This window comes from Hordeum vulgare, chromosome 1H, assembly GCF_904849725.1.
Source record: "Hordeum vulgare subsp. vulgare chromosome 1H, MorexV3_pseudomolecules_assembly, whole genome shotgun sequence".
Classification (NCBI taxonomy): domain Eukaryota; kingdom Viridiplantae; phylum Streptophyta; class Magnoliopsida; order Poales; family Poaceae; genus Hordeum; species Hordeum vulgare.
The window spans coordinates 477,320,663-477,328,739 of NC_058518.1; positions in this window are offsets into that span (position 1 = coordinate 477,320,663).

The window sequence follows — 8,077 nt, forward strand, 5'->3', positions numbered from 1 at the left end:
CCGATTAGATACACGGCAATATTAAATGTGATTAAACATGGCAAGAGGTGAAGCGCAATTAAACTACCTATCTAGGCATTTTAAATGAGGTCGGAAATGACATGTAGCACCTCCGAGACGACCTCACATGTTACTTTACAATTCTGTCCAGATCTGAACTAATGCATTTAATTAGTTGTTAAACAGCAAACAAATAGGTTCACGTGATTCTACGTGTCATTTCAAGCAATCTACACATAAAGAACATCTCCAACGGAGCTACGGTTCAAAAGATACAAGCACCGCAAGATATGATGGCATGAATGCAATATGTGTGCAACGGCGGCCACGAGCACTTCAAAACATACAACCAGCAAGACAAAATGAAACTACACGAGATTCTAAGCAAGTTTCATGTAGGACACGATCAAATCGGAGCTACGGTTCAACAACTACGAGCAAAATAAGAAATGACTATAATCTGCCAAAATCAGCCACATAGCATATTCTACACCCCTCAACTACGAGCTACACAACTCCGATAAACTCAAGCAAGGCATGACACGAAAGAGGGCAAGAAGCACTACTACAACCAACTAACAACAACTAGCATGGCATCATGGATCACTAGGGAAAGAAAACACAAAATGGCATCCCACACACTATTTCAGACTTAGTGAAAATAACACCTCATGAAAGTGCAGTTTTCGATCTGAAGCAATATTGACAGCAGCAAAATCTATAGCTACAGGACTCCAAATGGCATGAAAATTTACAGCATGCTAGAGAAACACAAGGGGTACAACTAACTCCATTGGACCAACCTCAAAAGAGCTACAGATCACAAGATCCAAGCAAGATAAGACAGCAACAAAATAATAACAGATCCCAGACTTAGAAATATTTCAGCACGTCCAAAACAGCACTATTTCTAGCAACTTGAGGGCAATCAGAACACACCTAAACATGCATTTCTATTGCAACTAAAAATACCAGTGGCTAGTCTAAACACCCAAGAACAACTTCCTAGTTGACAACTCCTTCAAACGAAGCACGGAATAAATCCCACGAATTAAACAAAAGGGCATCACGGCAAAATATCGCGCGAACTAACTTGCTCTAATGCTAAAACTAATTGCACAGAAAAATCCCATGGATTTTTCTACCCCGAAAGCATATAAAATATGTGGGGTTGCAACACCAAATAAAGCCACACATAAATGCGGGAAAATAACCTATATACGGGAAAATAAACTAGAGGCAATTCCCTACACGCAAAAATACAAATGACCGCTCTAAAATGCATGGGAAAATGGTCCCTGAAACATGGGCATTTTACCTAAGGCACTCGAGCAATCCGGACCGCAAGAAAAATAAATACGAGACGTTCCCCTATTGGGACAGCACGTTAAACTAGGCGTTTGGCACGTAAAACTACGTCAAATAAATATGCAAGTCTTATAATCGGGTTCTACGCGAGAAACTACACGTTTTACATATATAATACTCTCTGATCCGACACACGGATTTAAAACTACACGCGTTTGAAAATATGCCCTTTTCTGAAAAAGAATTAAATAGCCAAAATTAATAAAATCCTACGCGGGCCAGATCTGGCTATCGGGCCGAAACTAAGCATTGGCGCCACATACTAATACTACGCACATGCGAACAAAATAAAGGGGCGCAGCGGGGCTCACCTTGGGGCCTTGGCCCGGCTGGAGGCCGAGCTGGCCGAAGGTGGCCTGGCTCGGGGGCGAGCTGGGCCGGCCTGGGCGGTGTGCGGCAGGGGGGGCCAAACTGGGTCGATCGAGGCCGGTTCGGGGTCGCGGCTGGAGCGGGGCCCACCTGTCCGACGCGGGGACGGCGCGGTCAACGCGGGCAGTTCCCTCGTCTCCCTCCCGAGACACGCAGGAGCGGCGGCAGCGACTGGGGCGAACGCCGGCGAAGGGGCAGAGGCGGCAAGCGAGGAAGACTAGGTCCCGCGGCCATGGGCGGATCCAGGCGGGAAGGATCCGTTTCGGGCGACGCAGCTCGAGGCGGCACCGCATGGCGGCATGACGCGGCGGGAAGGCTCACACTCAGGGGCGCGCTGGGGCGGTGGCTACCGGCGGGAACAAGGCGGGGCCCTCCAGTGGCGGCGGCTCCTCCGGTGGAACTCCGACGGAGGCTGCGAGGGACGGCGGCGCTTGGCTCAGCACCCTGGAGGTGAGGGGGCAGCGACCAGGAGCTCGGAAGGCAGGGAGGAGCCAGCAGCGGCTGGTGCTGCACGGTCCAGATCGGGCCCGGGCGGGCCGGTTGCGGGCTCGTGGGCCCGCCGGCACGAGGAGAAGGTGGAAGGCTGGCTGGCTAGGGTTAGGGCGCTGAAAACAAGGAGAGGGAGGATTCGCTGTCCATTTATAGAAGGAAAGGGCTAGGCTTAGGGTTTCGGGCGTTTTCGGACCCTTCGATTGAGATCGGATGCTTCGGAAACGTCCTAGGGTTAGGTGGGTTAGGTTTAGGCCGTGTAGAGGGGTGTTGGCTATGACGAGAGGGAAACGGGCACCCAGCAACGTAATTTAAAACACCGATAAAACTCCGACGATAGACCGAATATGGTGCCGCTACGGTCGACCATTCGGGTACCACATGAACTCCGATCGCGACGAAATTCGACAGGCGGCCTGGCTATATTAAAATAAGACCGTAATCTCAACCCGATCATAGAAAGTTTTACGCACACTGTAAAAACAGGGTTTTGACGGTGCCGCGGGTGCGTGCGTGTGCGGTCATATATTACTCGTTCCGATCCGACATACGGATTAAATTATACGAGCGTTTTAATATCTAGCTTATTCCTGAAAATATTAAATCGGAGAAAATCCTAAAATATTCTAACGGGCAAAAACTAACTACGATGGGCCGAATAGGGGCATGCGCAGCTTAGTTATGTTGCGCTACGGGCACTTAATAGAGGGTTCCGAGGGCAGCTCACCGAGGACTTCGGGCCGGCTGAAGGGCGTTACTGGGCCGGGGCGCGCCGGTCGCTGGGCCGAGGGAGTCAGCGCGGCCCAGGAGCGGGGAAGGCGAGCGCGGCCTAGGAGTGGGGCAGGGCGGTCAACGCGGGCGCGTCTGGCGCTCGTCTCCCGCACAGGACGACGCGGAGGCGCGGATCTGGGGTTGCCCGGCGAGCTCGCAGCGGCGGGGAACCGGGCAGGCGGCGGGAATCCGGCGAGGGCGACGACCGGCTGCTCGGATCTCGGGCTCTAGCACCATTCCCAGCGAAGCAAGGCGTGGGAACTGCTGCCGGAAGTCGGGCTCTGCCATGCTTGCTCCTGCGACGGGAAAGGTAGCCGAAGGGGGGGGTAGGCAGGGAGAGAGGAGGAAGAAGGATAGGGAGAGAGGGCGACCGACCTGGTTCCGGCGGTGGTCCGGCGAGGAGGCGGGGCGACAAGGTGCGGCGCGGGAGGCGGAGCTGGGAGGGAGGGAGGCGCTCGGGAGGTGCTGCGGCGGCGGTGGGGCGATCCGGGCCCGGGCAAGCCGGATCTGGGCTCACGGGTCCGCGTCAGCTAGGGCTGAGGAGAGAGGAGGAAGGTGGATGTGGGAGGCTAGGGCTTGCACGGAAAACGAGGGAGAGAGAGAGAGGTTGTCTAAATAATGGCATGGGGTTCTATTTATAACAATGGGGGGCTAGGTTTAGCAGTTTTTTGCCCCGGTTTCAACCGCGCGATCTAAATCGGACGGTTTCGCACACGGGGACGGGTAAGTGGCTGTGTAGAGTAGGTTAGCCGGAGATGAGAGGGAAAACGGCACCTGGCAACGTAATTTTAAAACATCGAAAAACGTCCAATGATAGACCGAATACGGTGCCGCTACGGTCGACCGTTCGGGTACCAGACAGACTCCGATTGTGACAAATTTGATAGGCGGCCTAACTATATCTAAATAAGACCGCACGTCAAGTTTCAACCCAATCAGAGAAAGTTTTATACACACTTTTAAAAACAGGGTTTGACGATGCCGCGGGCGCGTGCGAGTGTGGTCGGGCTCAACACGGACAACGACGAACACGGAGAGAACCGGCAACTAATAACGGATGCAAGTTTGAAAACTGGCGGCAATAGAATGCCGATGCAAAGCGGATGATGCGCATGATGCGATGATGATGCGACAGATAAAAGTAATCACACGACGAAAACGGAATAGAAGGGGAATCTTTTGGAACGTCGATCTCGGGATGTCACACCCGAAGACACAAAATACGCTTATCATGAGCACATGGCTCTTGCTTCAAGGCAGTTTTGGGGAAACAAAAGAAACTCAAGGCCCAACTTCTCCAAGGACAACTCAAGTGGGTCCAAGAACAAACAACGAGTACGGACATGCTACAACTGCGGCAATGTGAGTCACTTTGTGGCAGATTGTCCTTATGAGAAGAGGTAAGACAACCGGGGCAAGTTCATTCGTAAGGAGAAGCCCAAGTCGTGCCCTAGCAAGAACACCTTCACCAAGAAGACTCATACAAGGGGCTTGGTGGCCCATGAAGAGTACCCCTCCGATGATGACGAAGACAATACCGGTCGTGAGGGGATGGCAATGGCTACCGTCGCCATTGCCACTTCCTCCCCCAAGGTATCTCTCTTTTGCGCCACCAGCGAGAACCGTATTGCCAATTGCCTCATGGCCAAAGGTATCAATAATGTAACCCCCAGCATCAAGACCACTCTCACTACCTCTCCTTCTTTGTTAGACTGTGTTGATAATAGTGAGGTAGTGGAACTTGATGAAAATGAGTTTGATAAATTCTTGTGTAAGATCAAAGGTGAAATCAAAAGACACTTTGTTGCTCTTTTGGAACAACTTGGCAAAGCCAATGATCTCATTGAGACTCATGAGGATACTATCTCCAAGTTGCAAGAACATAGTCGTGATTACGCCAATGAGATAGCACTATCCTTTGCTCTAGAAGAAGAGTGTGGTCTTTGTTTGGCACTTGAGGAGTCACACAACCTTGATCATGCTAAATTGCCAAATGATCTTGATCATGCTAGTGTTCTTACTCGTGTACTTAAATCTGAGAAGGTTGCACTTGGGGTTGTCCATGATAGACTTAAGGAAGAATTTGACATACTTGACAAGGCCCACAAGGTCTTGAAAAGTGCTCATTCCTCCCTTAAGGATTCTCATGATCAACTCCAAGTAAAACTAACCAAGGATTTTTCCACTTGTCCTCCTTTTGTTTTAATTGATAATGCTTGTGCTACTAACCCTTGTTGTGAGAATATCATCTTGTGGAGGAGAATGCCAAGTTGAAAGAACAACTTGAGAAGGGCCTTGTGATGTGCATCCAAGGCGAGAAAAATCTAAATGATCTTTTGAGTAATCAAAAGGAAGTTGCAGGAAAGAAAGGACTTGGGTTTGCACCCCAAGTCTAAGAATAAAAAGAAAAACAATACCAAGCTATCTTCATCTCTCAAGGACATCTTTGTCAAAGAGGGTGAGAGTACTCATAAGAAGATGAAGAACAAGAAAGGGGGTGACGATGCGTAGAAGGGCAAAACCACCCCCGCCAACACTACCAGCGATTTTAACCCCTCTTATGTTTAAGTCGTGCTAGTGATGGGCATGTTTATGCCAAATTTGTTGGTTATTATTATGACTACATTGAGTGGGCTATTTGTTGGAAATATGCCCTAGAGGCAATAATAAATTAGTTATTATTATATTTCTTAGTTCATGATAATCGTTTATTATCCATGCTATAATTGTATTGATTGGAAACACAATACTTGTGTGGATACATAGACAAAACAATGTCCCTAGTAAGCCTCTAGTTGACTAGCTCATTGATCAAAGATGGTCAAGGTTTCCTGGCCATAGGCAAGTATTGTCACTTGATAACGGGATCACATCATTAGGAGAATCATGTGATGGACTAGACCCAAACTAATAGACGTAGCATGTTGATCGTGTCATTTTGTTGCTACTGTTTTCTGCGTGTCAAGTATTTGTTCCTATGACCATGAGATCATATAACTCACGGACACCGGAGGAATACTTTGTGTGTATCAAACATTGCAACGTAACTCGGTGACTATAAAGATGCTCTACAGGTATCTCCGAAGGTGTTCGTTGAGTTAGTATGGATCGAGACTGGGATTTGTCACTCCGTGTGACGGAGAGGTATCTCTGGGCCCACTCGGTAATACAACATCGCACACAAGCCTTGCAAGCAATGTGACTTAGTGTAAGTTACGGGATCTTGTATTACGGAACGAGTAAATAGACTTGCCGGTAAACGAGATTGAAATAGGTATGCGGATACTGACGATCGAATCTCGGGCAAGTAACATACCGAAGGACAAAGGGAATGACATACGGGATTATATGAATCCTTGGCACTGAGGTTCAAACGATAAGATCTTCGTAGAATATGTAGGATCCAATATGGGCATCCAGGTCCCGCTATTGGATATTGACCGAGGAGTCTCTCGGGTCATGTCTACATAGTTCTCGAACCCGCAGGGTCTGCACACTTAAGGTTCGACGTTGTTTTGTGCGTATTTGAGTTATATGGTTGGTTACCGAATGTTGTTCGGAGTCCCGGATGAGATCACGGACGTCACGAGGGTTTCCGGAATGGTCCGGAAACGAAGATTGATATATAGGATGACCTCATTTGATTACCGGAAGGTTTTCGGAGTTACCGGGAATGTACCGGGAATGACGAATGGGTTCCAGGAGTTCACCGGGGGGGCAACCCACCCCGGGGAAGCCCATAGGCCTTAAGGGTGGCACACCAGCCCTTAGTGGGCTGGTGGGACAGCCCAAAAGGGCTCTATGCACCAAGAAGAGAAAATCAAGAGAAAAGAAAAAAAAGAGAGGAGGAGGTGGGAAGGAAGGGGGACTCCCTCCCACCAAACCAAGTCCAACTCGGTTTGGGGGGGGGAGTCCTCCCCCCTTGGACTCGGCCAACCCCCTTGGGGCTCCTTGAGCCCCAAGGCAAGGTCCCCTCCCTCCCACCTATATATACAGAGGTTTTAGGGCTGATTTGAGACGACTTTCCCACGGCAGCCCGACCACATACCTCCACGGTTTTTCCTCTAGATCGCGTTTCTGCGGAGCTCGGGCGGAGCCCTGCTGATACAAGGTCATCACCAACCTCCGGAGCGCCGTCACGCTGCCGGAGAACTCATCTACCTCTCCGTCTCTCTTGCTGGATCAAGAAGGCCGAGATCATCGTCGAGTTGTACGTGTGCTGAACGCGGAGGTGCCGTCCGTTCGGTACTAGATCGTGGGACTGATCGCGTGATTGTTCGCGGGGTGGATCGAGGGACGTGAGGATGTTCCACTACATCAACCGCGTTCACTAACGCTTCTGCTGTACGATCTACAAGGGTACGTAGATCACTCATCCCCTCTCGTAGATGGACATCACCATGATAGGTCTTCGTGCGCGTAGGAAAATTTTTGTTTCCCATGCGACGTTCCCCCAACACTATTTGGGTTCCTAAGACCCTTGTTTCTAACATCAAAGGACCATTCAAAAATGGGTACCTAAATCCAAGCATTGATCTCTTGCAGGAGTTTGCTTCCAGTGGAGTGTCATGGTTGCTCGATAGTGGAGCAACAAATCATATGACCGGGAGCAAGGACTTGGTGGTGGATGTGCATCCAATACCATATATGCCCAACCATGTCCAATTTGTTGATGCTTCAACATCTAAGGTGACGGGATTTGGTAAGGTGGTCATCTCTCAAGATTTATCTATAGAGAAGGTCATGCTTGTTGAGTCCCTTGCATACAATTTGCTTTTCGTTCGTCAGCTTGCAATTATGGGCTTTGCCACATTCTTTAATCTTGATACCGTGGCCCTTTTGTGGAGCAAGACTCTTAAAGTAGCCTTTGTTGTATATGTCGAGAACGGTCTATGTAGTGAACTTTTCGGAGCGACCTACTAAGATCGCGACTTGTCTAATGGCTAAGGTTGATGTGGGTTGGCTATGGCATCGCCGACTAGCCCATGTCAATATGATATCTTTGCAAAGTCTCCTCAAAGGGGACCATGTTCGTGGACTAAAAAATGTGAGTTTTGCCAGAGACCGTGTTTGCAGTGCT